This window comes from Mustela lutreola, chromosome 18 (assembly GCF_030435805.1).
Source record: "Mustela lutreola isolate mMusLut2 chromosome 18, mMusLut2.pri, whole genome shotgun sequence".
NCBI classification, from domain to species: domain Eukaryota; kingdom Metazoa; phylum Chordata; class Mammalia; order Carnivora; family Mustelidae; genus Mustela; species Mustela lutreola.
Genome location: NC_081307.1, coordinates 32,923,494 through 32,938,948, shown reverse-complemented (window position 1 = coordinate 32,938,948; position 15,455 = coordinate 32,923,494). Strand labels below are relative to the sequence as shown.

General features: G+C 33.3%; 1 long non-coding RNA gene across 3 annotated transcripts in view; it reads right to left on the bottom strand.

Annotated features, from left to right (window-relative positions):
• Positions 1-15,455, bottom strand: part of LOC131820559 (uncharacterized) — a 97,672-nt gene that overhangs the window by 51,245 nt on the left and 30,972 nt on the right. Inside the window, exon 3 of one of the 3 annotated variants that reach the window (XR_009349695.1) lies at positions 10,787-10,989. The exons of the other annotated variants lie outside the window; for them this stretch is intronic. This is a non-coding gene — a long non-coding RNA (uncharacterized LOC131820559). Of the gene's footprint in view, positions 1-10,786; positions 10,990-15,455 lie in introns of those variants that run through there. 3 annotated transcript variants of the gene reach the window in all.

Here is a 15,455-nt window from a genome sequence, read left to right as displayed (position 1 = left end):
AGATGTATAATAATTTGGCCACACTATTCTGACTCTAGAGCATCCATTCTATCTTTTAACAGCTTTATTGACATATAATTAACATCTTATATAGTTCACCCATTTAAATTATACAATCTAATTTATATTGTGTATTCAGATTACGTAATATTCTCCACACAATCTAATTTTAGATAACCCTAAATAAAAGCTCATATCCATTAGCAGTCATCTCTTCCCCACTGACAAGGCCAGGCCCTAGGAAACCACTAACCTACTTTTTATCTTTATGTAATTGCCTATTTTGGATTTTTTCATATAAATGTGAATGTAATATATAGAAACTTGATACTTATTTCACTTAGCATGTTTCCAAGGTTCATCCATGTAGTAACATTCTATCAATACTCCAATCCTTTTAATTATTGAATAATATTCCACTGTATGTACTTAAAATATTTTATTTAACCATTCATCAGTTGATGGACATTTGGGTTGTTTCTAATGTTTGATTATCTCGAACATTTCCTAAGTTTTTGTTTCAGCGTGTTTTCACTTCTCTTGTATATATAAATATGTAGTAGATTAAATGGTGTTCCCCAAAACGTTGTGTCTGTGTCTTACTCTCTGGAAACTGTAAACAGGATCCTATTTGTAAAATAGATTTTGCAGATATAATTAAGGTTAAAGATCCTGAGGGGTGCCTGGGTGGCTCAGTGGGTTAAAGCCTCTGCCTTCAGCTCAGGTCATGATCCCAGGGTGCTGGGATCGAGCCCTGCATCGGGCTCTCTGCTTGGCGGGGAGCCTGCTTACCCCTCCGCTCTCTCTCTGCCTGCCTCTCTGCCTGCTTGTGATCTCTCTCTCTCAAATAAATAAGTAAAATCTTAAAAAAAAAAAAAAATCCTGAGATGAGGTTATCTGAAATTATTTGTCTGACCCCTTAATGTCATGACAAGTGCCCTTATGATGACCCTCAAAATGATATCTCCATGCCCTGGCCTGCAAATAGCACTTTGTTTGGGAAAACAAGTATTAGTAGATATAATTAGTAAAGGATTAGGAGATAAAATAACCAGGATTGTCTGGTGGGTCTTAAATTAAAAAACAGGAGGCCTTGTACGAGAAAGGTAGAGGAAGATTTTTGATAGAGAGGACAAACCATGAAGAGGGAGAAAGCGATGGAAGTCGCACTGAGGAATGCCTAAAGACAACCACAGCTGGAAGAGGAAAGGAAGGAAGTGCTCCTACAGCCTTCGGAGGAACTGGGCCCTACTGCAGTCTTGACTCCAGACTTGTGGCTGCCACACTGTGAAATGATACATTTCTGCGGTTGTCAGTATCCAACCTGTGGTATTTTTTAAATAGTAGACCTGGGAAACTGATACAATCTAGAGGTAGGGTTGCTGGGTCATAAGGTAAAGCACTTCCACCAATAATATATGAGGATGCATTTGTGCTTTTATTTTCATTTTGCTAATTACTAATGATATGGAACATTTTTTCATGTGTGCTGTCCATTTGCATATCTCCATTTGAGGAATGTCAGTTCAAATCTTTTGACTGTCTTTATTTGTCTTTTTATTATTTATATTAAAAGTTATTTATATATCTATTTATTGTCTTAAAAGTTATTTATATATTCTTGATGCAAGTTCCTTTTTAAATATATGATTTGCAATATTTTTCCCATTATATGGGTTGTTTTTTCATTTTCTATGGCATTATTTACAACACAAAATATTTTAATTTTTATGCAGTTGGATATATCCATTTTCTTTTGTTGTTTGTGCTTCTAGGATTATATCTAATAAAAACATTTTAAACTAATGGATGAAGACTTGTCTGTTTTCTTCTAAGAGTTTTATAGTTTTAGCCTTTAAATTTAAACTATGATCCATTTGGAGTCAATTTTTATGTATGGTGAGAGGTAGCAGGGATCCTACTTTACTCTTTTACATGTGGAAATCTAATTGTCCCAGCACAATTTGTTGAAGAGTTTTCCACCATTGAATTGTCTTAGCACTCATACTGAATTATGGTCAGTTGACTAAAAATATAAGGATATATTTCTAGACTCTTAATTTTAATCCACTGATCTACATATCTTTTTTTTAAGATTTTATTTCTTTTTTTGACAGAGAGACACAGCGAGAGAGGGAACACAAGCAGGAGGAGTAGGAGAGGGAGAGGCAGGCTCCTCTCAAAGCAGGGAGCCCAACATGGGGCTTGATCCTAGGACCCTGAGATCATCACCTGAGCAGAGGGTCGATGCTTTACTAATGAACCCCCAAGGTACCCATATTTATTCTTTTAAGCAATGTTTTGTTGTTTTACTGTATAATCCTAAGCTTACTTTGGAATTTGTACCTAAATATTTTGTTCTTTTTGATGCCATAATAAATGAAATTATTTTCTCAATTTCATTTGGGAATGAATTTTTCCCAATTTACAAATAAAAAATTTACTGGTTTTTGTACAATTGGTTTTGTATACTGTAAATTTGCTTAAGTTGTTTATTAATTCTAATAGTTTCTATATACATGATCATGTCTCCTATGAACAGAAGCAGTTTTTATTTTTTCCTTCTCAAACTTGCTGGCTTTCATTACTTTTATCTTGTCTAATTTCACTGGCTATCCTTCCCAACTCAACAATAAATCAAAGTGAAGAGAACAGTCATCCTTGTCTTGTTTCAGAATTCAGTGGAAGCATTCATTCTTTCATTAAGGAGGATGTTAGCTGTGTTTTTTGTTGCTGCCTTTTATTATTATTATGCCTTATATTATTATTATCCCAAAGAGTGTCATAATATATAATTTGTCATGAAATATCTTCTAGTAAAATAACCAAGAGGTAACCTTTTATTAGGCTAAGGGTGTTTCTTATAGTTTGTATTTAGAGAGTTTGTCAACTACTTTTTTTTTCCTGTATCAACTGATACAGTATTTAAATATACATTTTAACTCATCTAAGTAGACCTTCAGCTACTATTATAACACTTCACATGTACTCTATGTACCTCCCAATTCCTCTCCTTTGCCCTTTATGACATTGTTGTCACTCATTCCACTTATCCACATGGTGTATTTACCCAATATATTGTTACTACTTATAGACTTATAAGTATATAGTTATTATAGACTTACAAGCATATAGTTATAAGTATATAGTTACTACTTATATACTTAAAAGATATGTTACCTTTTAGATCACTTTGTGATTAAGATATAACAATTTTTATTTCACCTTCATTTATTCCTTCCCTGATAATCCTCTTTTATTTATGTAGATCCTAGTTTCAGACATATATAATTTTCCATTTATCAGAGGAGATTTTAACATTTCTTGCAGGAAATGTCTGCTGTCAGTGAATGCCCTCAGTTTTTGTTAAACAGAGAAAGTATTTCTCTTTAAATATCGGTAGATTATTTTGCTGGATATAGAATTCTAGGCTGATGTGGCTTTTCTTTTTTCACACTATATTTCACTGCACTCATCTTTCATTTTTTGGTTTTTGTTCTGTTTTGTTTTTAAATATTTATTTATTTGACGGAGAGAGACACAGTGAGAGAGGAAACATAAGCAGGGGGAGCAAAAGAGGGAGAAGCAGGCTTCCTATAAGCAGGGAGCCTGATGCAGGGCTAGATCCCAGGACCCTGGGATCATGACCTGAGCCAAAGTCGGATGCCTAATGACTGAACAACCCCGGTGACCTGCTTTCATGCTTTTGGATGAGAATTTGGCTACCATTCTTACCATGATTCTTCTGTACCTTTTCTCTGGCTTCTTTAAGAATTTTCTTTATATTTTTTGTTTTATTGTTTTGTTTTTTACATTTCAACACGATACTCCTAATTTTTGTGTCTGTTTTCTACGTATCTCCTGATTGGTGTTCTTTGAACTCCCTGGATCTGTGATTTGTTGTTTGTTATTAATTATGGAAAGACTTCACCATTATTATTTTAAATCTGTATTCTCCATATTCTACTTCTTAAATTACACGTTACTACTTTTGAAATTGTCCCACAGTTCTTGAATATTCTTTTTCTTTTTTTTTTTTGTCCTATCCCCCTCCCTTCTCTGTTCTCTTTGCATTCAGTTTGTACCTTCAAACACAGTGACTCTTTCCTCTGTCTTGTCCAGTGTACTGATGATCTCATCAAAGAAATTCTGTTACCATTAAAGTATTTTTTATATCTAGAATTTATTTTACTCAATCTTAGATTTTCCATCTTTTGGCTTATATTGCCTATCTGTTCTTGCATGCTGTCTTATTTTTTCTTTTAGCTTTTTTAACATGTTAGTTATAGTTATTTTTAATCCCTCTCTATCAGTTCCAAAATCTGTGTCATATCTGAGTTTTCTTCTGATGCATACCATGGTTCTTCACATTTTTAAAAATCTCTTAGCATGCCTTATAAAGTTGTTGCTTTTTTCTTTTCTCTGAAATACATGATATTTTGGGTTAAAGGAACTAGAGTAAATAGGTCTGTAGTGTGAAGTTCTCTGTTATTCTGGCTATGAGTTGGGCTGTAATTAATTTGCTGTAGCTGTGAGTTCCAGAGCCTTCAAATTCTTCTAGTATTCTTGTTTATCATTTCCTCGTACAACATCTATATCATAAAGCTCTTTCAGTTGTAACTTACTGTTAATATATTAGGACCCTGTTGGCATGGTAATAAGGTATGTTGGGAAGGGGGTGTTGTATAGCTTTGTGATTAAATCTCTAATGTTCTTTAGGGAGGACTGTGTCTCTTGGCTGAGATCCTCACAAGTATTTGTCCAATGGTATCACTTTTTCCCACCATCCCCCTACTCCCTTCTCTGACTACTACATTTTCAATCTATTTCCTTGAAGTCCAGACCCCTTCTGACTATGTTATTATCATCCTTTAGGGGAGACAGAAAGACTAGAGGTAACTTGAGAGGAAGAGTGTCCTTCCCTCAGCTGGGATAAGGACCTGGAGAATAGCCCTTATAATTGAGAAGGTGGTGGATATATTTCACAGTGATTGTTTTTCCCTTTTCCTAACCAGATCTACAAGGGAATTGTCTTGAATCTTCATGATAAGAACCTGATGCAGGCTCCTAGAGGTAATGTCAATGAAATCGTGGGTCCCTCTCCCAAGACTGTGGCCCCTAGATTATTGCTCCTGTATCAGTCCACACTCAACCAATTCACCAGGAATAGCACATGAGTGTTCCTACAATCATGATGGTCCAATATAATCAGAACTGGGCCTTAAATTTGTGAATAAGGTAAAAGAAGTCTTTCTTTTTTAAAATGGCAGTATTTAAAAAATGATTTAAGTCTGGCTGCATGGGTGGCTCAACTGGTTAAGCGACAGCCTTCAGCTCAGGTCATGATCCTTGAGTTCAGGAATCAAGTCCCATATCAGACTCCACAACCTTGTGGGGAGTCTGCTTCCCCCTCCCTCCCTCCTTCACTCTCATCCTCTCACTCACTCTCACTCTCTATCTCTCAAATAAATGAAACTTTAAAACATAATTGGTTTTATTTATATTAGGAATAAATGTGTCTTTTGAAAAGAATACTTATGTATAAGTTTTTAATCTGTGGTGATACCTAAATTTATATCTTCGTCTGAGTCCTCTCCCTGGTGTAGCAAAATATTATTACTATAATACAATTTGGATGTCCTAGGGGCAAAAAACTCAATACGGTCCAATTTATCCCATAAACACTATCAAAAATTCTCTCCTCCTTTCATGTCCTAAATCTCAATTTTGAGAACAAACATCAACCTAGTCAGTAAGTAAACAATTTAGGCCAGTTGGCTTCCTTTTGGTTTTTTGTTGAGAAGAAATTTATCACCAATACTCTCAATTCCATTTTCTCCCTCTCCAATTATGTTCTCAACAGAGAAGCCAAAGGTTCATTTAAAAAATATAAATCACTTTACACCATTATTCTATTCAAATCCTACAATATATCTTCTTCAATAAATGGTTTATTATTGTCTTGAAGGTCCACATGATGTAGTCACTCAAGCTGTGGGAAAATTAATATAGACTGTATAAGGTAAGTTTGGTATTTGTATAAGTAATTGATATTCACAGAAACTGATATTTTGTTACACTCAGAGCCTATGTCCAAATATATGTCCAATTTGGACAAATATACAAAGGTGAATTTTTCTATGTAGGTGTGACATGTCTGATGCCATGTGACCATGCTGCAATGGTCACAGTTTACTCTTCTATGGGTTGATACTTGAGCCAAAGCAAGAATCTGTGCACAGGACACTGGTAAGGATCTGTACACATGCAGGGGGTTTGATACCTCTCACTGAAGATGCTTCCTTAAATGTTAATGAGATGCTCCCAATGAGTGTTACTCTTGAAAAGTTTGCTATTGATGTACAAGAGACAAAGAAGCAAAAGGGAGGAATTTGAAAGAATTTAAATGGGTAAAAAGTTAAAAAGTAAACTGGGCTACTACTTTTTCTGCTGCATCTTGGAACAGGATGAGCCATTGAGGGAGTTTAGTATGAGTTCTGGAAAGTACTGCAGCTTAGGAAATCTGAATATTACAAGAATTGAGAAAGTTAAAGAAAAGTAACATATTAAACACAAATCAGGAAAAGCTGTTATTACTATTAATACAGTTAGAGTGAGATAAAAGACTAGGTAAAAAAGAGCCATAGGAAAAGAAAACACAACTTCCTTCTTGCACACCTTAGAATAAGTTATCATTCCTCCCCATACAGAAACTCCATGCTTCCAAGATTTTTTTTTTAATATCAAAAAAGGAAAAACATGAGTGTTCTATATTTATTTTTACTCCCTTATAACACCAAATGTAAAAAAAAAAAAAAAAAAACACATTTTACTTTCTCTTTGTATTTAATACTATATCTATATTTATTTTTTTATTATTATTATCTTAGGGCATAGTTTTGATATCATAATCTAATTGAATAATTTCCTATGATATCCTTTGAGTTGTTTATAGTCTTTCACTATTACAACAATGCTGACTTGAATAAAAACTAACATTTAAAAGCACTACTAATGGGGCGCCTGGGTGGCTCAGTGGGTTAAGCCGCTGCCTTCTGCTCAGGTCATGATCTCAGGGTCCTGGGATCGAGTCCCGCATCGGGCTCTCTGCTCAGCGGAGAGCCTGCTTCCCTTCCTCTCTCTCTCTGGCTGCCTCTCTGTCTACTTGTGATTTCTCTCTGTCAAATTAATAAATAAAATCTTTTAAAAAAATTAAAAAAAAATAAAAGCACTACTAATGTACCAATTTTCTATTCTCAAAAAAACTGGAAAGTTAAAGTTTAAAATATATGAATTCTGCGGTTGTTTGATCATTTTGACATACAAAACAGTAGTTTCATACTGTTTAACTTCTTATTAGTCCTTTTTTTTAATAGAAAAGGAAACTTCTGTAGTTCAGAGATGGTAATATGCTTATGAAATTTTAGTTAACTAGAGTTCACAATGCACAAAATCTGATTTTAGCTTGAGGTTTTAATTTCTCACATACAGTAGTGTGCTATCTAGTTCTTCAATCTGAAACCTCACTAAGCTAGCTTTGATTATTTGTGGATATTTACACAGAGTCCTGCTACATAAAGTATTAAGCTAAAAAATATGAAGTTTTACTTACAACTATATACATTTACTTTATAATTTACATAACACAACATTGTTAGGGAAAGTGCTCATTAAATATCATTTTTCTAGCTATGCAATCTTTTTAAAAATATATATGGAATACATATTAGACTTCTTAAAAAGGATAACACAAATAAAGAATAATTCAACTACTTTAGAATAGATAGTAGTTATACATTGCAATTTTGTCAAAATAGTGTCTATAGTTCATTATAAATTTAGACAGGGGCCATAATATATTTTCTAAAATTATACTTTATTCTATAGAATCTGGAAAAATCATTATCCCCCAATAACAATTTCTCTTTCTCTCTCTCTCAGTCTCTCTCTTTTTGTTTTTTTGTTTTTGTTTGTTTGTTTTGGCCTAACACAAAGCAGTGTTCTACTATTTCTATAAATTATTTGCATTTCTCAAACAGTCACACTGTTCAGTACATCCCTTATGTATTGATTAACACTGCTTCTCATTCTGCATCATGGTTTCTTTTTATGATAATATATAGCTAAGTCCTACATAGTTATTTCTTTTTAAAGTACTTTCCCTCCTCCTTCAGCTAAAGGAATTCTAATTTGGAAAACAACAAGCAAATGGACAAACACACTGGATTAAAATATGCCATAATTTCTGAGTTCTGCATGTGATATCCAACTGATTACACAGTTTCCTTCAAATATCTAACCTTAGTTTTGTAAGCTACTTACCCTGCTCATGTATTTAGTCAGGCACAAAGACACTGACAGTTCCATACTGTCAAGTGTTACACTCTGCATTCGTTACTCCATGGATGTGTATGCAGATCTAAAGTCAAAGGAACATGAGCTTTCCTAAGTGTGAATTTAGATGTGACTACTCTGGTAGCTCTTATCTGAGACCACAATCAAGTTGCCTTTAATTATCCCATGGATGATGAAAGTATATGTCAATAATTATCCTCTCCCCAAGACTGTTGCTGAATCACTGACTCATTAAACATTTTTTTTTTTTTTTTTTTTTTTTGTAGAAGTATAATCTGGCAACAGACCAATGATACTCAGGGACAAGATACTAGTCCTAATCACTGTATATGAATTACACAGAATGAGTTCCAGAACTCAAATAAACGTGATATTGTCTAAATAAAGAGGACTTACTGAGGAAATCAATTTAGGTTATTTTTAAATGAAGTGAATCTGAACCAAAATGTTAGAACATTATTTGGATATTTTATCATTTACTATTTAGAAAAAAAGATGTTCAGATAATTGTAATTAATATCTCAGAATCTTAAAAACAAATCACCTAATTGTTCACATATATATGTAAGCAATAACTTTTGATATCATGAAAATATCATCAACACAAATGTTATTGTTAGATAATAATAGCTACCATTTTCTGACTATTTTATTTTTTGTCACTGGCATAAGTTTTTGAATATAGTAGCTCATTTGCCATGACAACAAACCTAGAAGGTAAGACTACTCTCATCTGTACTGATGCAGGAACCACAGAGAGGTGAAGTTTAATGCCAAGAGCATGGTAAAATTGGAATTCAAACCCAGGCAATTTGGCTGCAAAGTCATTGGTCTCAGCTGCTTATTTATACAATGTATTAGTTATTATTTTGATTATACCTAGCATATGCCTACTTCTGTGCCTACTTCTACTTCTTATGCTATGAATATTTGAAAAACAATCAATGTAAAATCCAATTATAACAAGTAAGTTAATACATATTTTTTAGACAACATTTAGTATACAATGGGATACTTATTGTAATATTTGACCAAAGAGGTATTTTAATACCTATCAGACCCCTAGAGGAAGTACTGACACTGCAGTCACTCATGAATAAGATAAAGCAACTGTATAATTAGAAATGGAAAACAGCTCAAGGAGATGGATTCCATAATATGAAAAAAAAAAAAAAAAGGCACAGGTATCCATAATAAGCATGGGTTATTAGAAGTGGCAAACTTTTTGTTATGGACTCTAGTCATCTTAATGATCTTGACTGGGAAATTTTTCTTGTTTAGATTCCTACTTCTTACTCATAAAATCTTGAATTCTGTTCTGACTTACATGAACTCTTGAGATGTGCCTCTGGATTTTGAGCTTCACCTAATGTCTTAGACTTAGGACCCCATACTTTCAGTTAAATGTCTGCATGTAGATAGGTATAGGAAAGTTAACACTCATTGTTGCTATTTCTTTTAGAATATGGGAGTTAATATGATGAATAAGTTGGGTCCAAATATTTGAAATCAGAGATGAATTGAAATAATAAATTTGTTAAAGATTTTATTTATTTATTTGACAGAGATCACAAGTAGGCGGGGGGTGGGGGAAGCAGGCTCCCCACTGAGCAGATGGATGGATTTTAGGACCCTGGGATCATGACCTGAGCTGAAGGCAGAGGCTTTAACCCACTGAGCCAACCAGGTGCCCCAAAACTATAAGTTAATGATATCAACTTTACTTTGTTATTTTTCAATGGCATTGCAATTATTTCCCAAAGAAAATTTTCTGAAATACTGAGAATAATGGAATTTCTATTTAATGAGAAACTACTAGCTTCTTTATTATTTGATACTGCAACAAAATTCTAATACCCATCAAGACACCATTATATAGTAAGAGCTAGGAAACTGTGGCATTATTCTTAGCTACTTATGTTATGCATGAACATTTTTTTTTTTTTTTGCTTGAACAATTTTTAAGAGGGTGACTATACTGGAATATTGGAATGTAATAAGAAAACTGTACTTACACTAAAGTATCTCTGCCCCTTGTGGTAACCAAAGGAAATAAAAGACAATGGATTGCAAAGTTTTATATGAAATTAATGGAAAGCTTCCCAAAGTGCACTATTTAAGAAAGAAACCCTAAGCCCAGTAAGTGTCTCTATTTAAAAATTTTCTACTGTGTAAATGCATTTCATCAATCCACCACACTGGGGGGTATTTGGAGTAGAATTATAGTGATAAAAGATTAGTAAACTTTTGCTGCCTGGTTGGTGTTGAACATGGCTAGTATAGCAATAAAAATTCAACTTTGAAAGGGTACAATCTATCTGAGAATTATGCGCCATGCAAAATTTTAGAGCTGATGGTTAATTTCAGTTTCTTCTTAAAAGCTAAATTTTTAATGTAACTTAGATCTTACAAATGACTTTAAAGACATATATATTTTAAAATATTTATTTATTTATTTTGGAAAGAGAGAGAGAGAGTTCTAGCAGGGGGAAGGGTAAGGGGAGAAGGAGAGAGAAAATCCTCAAGCACACCATTGCTGAGTGGGAGGTCAAATGTGGGCTCTAGGACCCTGAAATCATGACCTGAGCTAAAATCAAGAGTTGGTCTCTCAATTGATTGAGCCACCAGGTGCCCCTAAAGAGAGAGAGAGAGAGAGAGAGATTTCACATTCAATTTTTAAATTTTTAATTTTAATTAATTAATTAATGTTGGTCACCATACAGTGCATCATTAGTTTTTGATGTAGTATTCTATGAGTCATTGTTTGTGTATAACACCCTGTGCTCCATGCAATCTGTGCCCTCCTGAATACCCATCACTGGGCTCACCCATCCCCCCACCACAGCCTTCTAGAGACATATTTTTTAATAATCCAGTATCTATTTCTACTTCTAGCAGGATGCAGAAATATTTAGTATAAAGAACAATTTTCTCCTTTGGATAAGTAGACTACAAGAGAATATTCAATATATTTTAATAGTATGTCTAAGTGGTCTTGTCATTTTTGAAGTATAATTATGGCTGTAGTGTCATTAGGAAATCTGAAGTTTGTTTTTAAAAAACCTTATACAGATAATGAGTAATAATTTTAATACAATTAAATATTATGAACAAAATTATAGAAATTGTTAAAAACAAGTGATAAATGATCTAAACATGACAGGTTATTAGACAAGTGAGAAAATGGATCCTTGAATGGTCTAAAGAAAATTGAATTTCAATAATTTATCTCTACACAAATAATCTGGTCTTTTTTTAAGTTAATATACATCAGGTATTTAAAATAAAGTATATCTATATCTCTTGCAAGATTTAAATAATATATTTCAGAGAAATCTTTCAAGAGAATATTACTTAAACAATCAAACTCTCACATTGGTCATTTTCACGGAGACATATCCCAGGTAACCAAAATGTGAATTCCCTCTCTTTTTTTTGTTTTTGTTTTTGTTTTTTTTCAAAGCAATGAATTCTTAATTCCAGTTGTGGGGAATTAATTAAAAAAAAAAATGAAAGAAAATGGTGGTGATACAGTTAAAAACAAAATAAATATTTATTTACTTTTTACAGAGTGTACTCTTCTTCCAGGTTAGTGTTTTACTTGTTCTATATTATTTTTAAGTGTTGTTATAGTATCAAAAAATAATAATAACATAGATTGCCCAACAATGATACATTCAATTGAAATTTCCTAAGACCCTAACACTCAAATTGTATCACTCTGACCGGTTTCTAGAAATGGAAAGTCTGAGTGGCGCAGTGGGTTAAGGCGCTGCCTTCGGCTCAGGTCATGATCTCAGGGTCTTGGGATCGAGTCCCGCATCAGGCTCTCTGCTCCGCAGGGAGCCTGCTTCCTCCTCTCTCTCTCTGCCTGCCTCTCTGCCTACTTGTGATCTCTGTCTGTCAAATAAATAAATAAAATCTTTATCATACCTAATAAAACAGAGGTTGCATTTAATAGCATCCTCACAAGAAAGTTTGAGAAACACTGTTTTGACATATAGTCATCAGGTATAATTCTACTTGATATATGAAGTGCCTATAAATGTGCAAATTACTATTTTCTTTTTCATTATTTTTTTTAAGATTTTTTTTTTTAATTTGACAGACAGTAGTCAGAGGGGCAGGCAGAGAGAATGGAAGGGAAGCAAGCTCCTCACTGAGCAAGGAGTCCAATGCAGGGCTCGATCCCAGGACCCTGGGATCATGACCAGAGCCGAAAGCAGAGGCTTTAACCCACTGAGCCACCCAGGCGCCTTCTTTTTCATTATTAATTTAAATAGTGTCAGTGCTCATTTTCATATCTTTGATAATGTATAATGCCTTCATTGGAGGAATTATTTTTAAAAATGAATGAATGTAATTTTATGAATCATTTACTGGATTTAAATGGAGGAGAATTTTAAGGAAAAAAAAAAAGATTAAAGTTAAATGTGCAAACCCAACTCAGAGGAAGAAAAAAATTTGGAGTGGCAAAGAAAAGATTTCCTTCTTAGAGGTATGAGAACTCACAAAAAGTACCAGTTCTTTTAGCTTACATGTATCAGCCTCTCAACCTCTGTGATGTGATAAAGTATTTATAGGGAAAGCAAAGATATACTTCACTGTTTTTTTTTTCCTTTTTTGATTGTAGCTAGGGAGTTAAAATGAAAGAATGACCACAATGGCACATGGTTGATGTGGGCTTTGGTCTGGCAAGGACAATTTCCCAGAGTTGAAGTAATGGGAGTATTTTCTGCCATAAAGTGATAACGAGTGAAAGGGACTATGGCTGTAAAACAAAGCTGTAATAAATGTGGACAAGTCAATCTGGTGTATGAATCTCAGCCATAGGCATACAGCTGGATGGGACAATGAACAGCAGCAGTCCGTGTGCATATTTTAGAGCAGATCAGTAGCAAGAGCTGAAACAATAGGAAACTATACTTTCAGATATCTTGGTAGTGGACAGATGTCACTTAGATGGCATTCCGTGGCCTTGGGAGGATTTACAGATTTATATATTAGAGTACTCTAGTGGAATATTTCCTTCTTTTTTTTTTTTTTTTAAGTGCTTTCCATCTTAAAGACTATCTCAAGGCAAAGACTCTGAAGACATTATGGATCAGAGCTCACTTTAACCACCCGAGCACCACAGTAATGGGAAAATGAAGTACAAGTACTCCAAATAAATTGGAATTTAGAGTTTCTAAACACTGATACTTACAATAATATTTTTAGATAATTTTTGAAGTTATTAATAGTCCACTCACTTGAAATGATTCTTGCCCCACATAAATTTCATTGTATTTGCCATTCTAACATTTAGACTCTAAAGTCTCTTATTAAAAATATGTATATATATATATATATATATATATAGTTATATAATATATATAGTAATACCTATAGCAACTACTACAAAATCCATTAAAAGAGATACTCAAAACCACTAAGATAAATAAAAATGGAATTCTAAGAATAATCAAGTAACTCCAAGAAAGAGGTGAAAATAAAGCAAAAATTACAAAAAAAAATACAGAGGATGAACAGGAAAAAAATGTTAGATTTAAACTTGAGCATATAAATAACTGCATGAAATGTAAAAGATCTTCACACAGTTATTAAAAGAAAGAAACTGAGAGAATAACATTAATAAAGTGAGCCAACTAGATGCTATACACAAGAAAGTTAACATGATAACATAGATAGTATGAAGGAATGGAAAAAAAAAATATATATATACCATTGAAATAGTAACTAAAAGAAAGCAAGAGTAGCTATATTAACATCTGGCAAATTAGACTTCAAAGCAAAGAAATTTTCTAGAGACATAGAAATTCAACCAACTAAGAAGACAAAGCAATCCTAAGTGTAAAGCACTAAACAAAATGGCTGAAATGGAAAGTGACATGACTAAAAAAATAACTAAAAAATCCAAAATTCTAATTGGAGACTTCCACAGCACTCTGAAAAACTAAATGAACACCTAGACAGAAAATCAACAGTGATATCAACTCAAAAACACCATGAGTCAAGATTTATAAGCACTCCATTCACCAACAACAAAGTAAGCATTCAAAATAAGTGATCACAGAAGTTTTACAAGGATAGACCATATCCTAGGTCATTAAGCAAGCTTCAACAAAGTTAAAAGAGTTTAAATCTATATAGACTGTGTTATCTAACCACAATAAATCAAACTGTAAATTATTCACAGAAAGATAACAGAAAACCTTCCAAATGTTTGGAAACTCTAAATGATTTATCGGTTAAGAGAAAAATAAAAATCAAAAGAAGTTAAAAAGGCATATTAAATGAATGAAAATGGAAATATGATATATCAAAATATACAGAACACACCCAAAGAAGTATAAAATTGGAAACCTATAGCCTCAAATGCTTACATTAGCAAAGAGTAAGGGTCTCGAATAAGTAAAAAAAAAAAAAAAAAAAATTAGTCAAAGTGAAGCAGAAGGAAAGAAGTAATCAAAATAAGCGTGGGAATTGTGCTGAAATTGAAAAAGAAAACTAAGAACAACAAAAAAAAAAGGTTAGTTTTTTAAAAAAACTGATAAAACTGCCAAAATTAAAGAAAGATATAAGAGGGAAAAAAGAGCAGACACACTATTAATATTAAAAACAAAATAGGGGGGCGCCTGGGCAGCTCAGTGGGTTAAAGCCTCTGCCTTCGGCTCAGGGCATGATCCCAAGCTCCCGGATGGAGACCTGCATCAGGCTCTCTGCTCAGCAGGGATCCTGCCTCCCTTCCTCTCTCTCTGCCTGCCTCTCTGCCTGCTTGTGATCTCTCTCTCTCTCTCTGTCGAATAAATAAGTAAAATCTTTAAAAAAAAAAAAAAAGAGGATATCATTACAGAACCTGAAGACATCAGAAGGATAATAAGGGAAGGCTAAAATCAATGCTACACATATAAATTTCACAACTTCAATGAAAGAGACTACTCAAAAAGTTCAAACTATTTCAACATAACATTAAATATAAAATAAATAATTTGAATAAGCTATAACTATTAAAGAAACAACTCATATTTTGATATTTCTTAAAAAAAATAAATTGTCAAGTCTTGATGTTTTTATTGAAGAATTCTATCAAATGCATT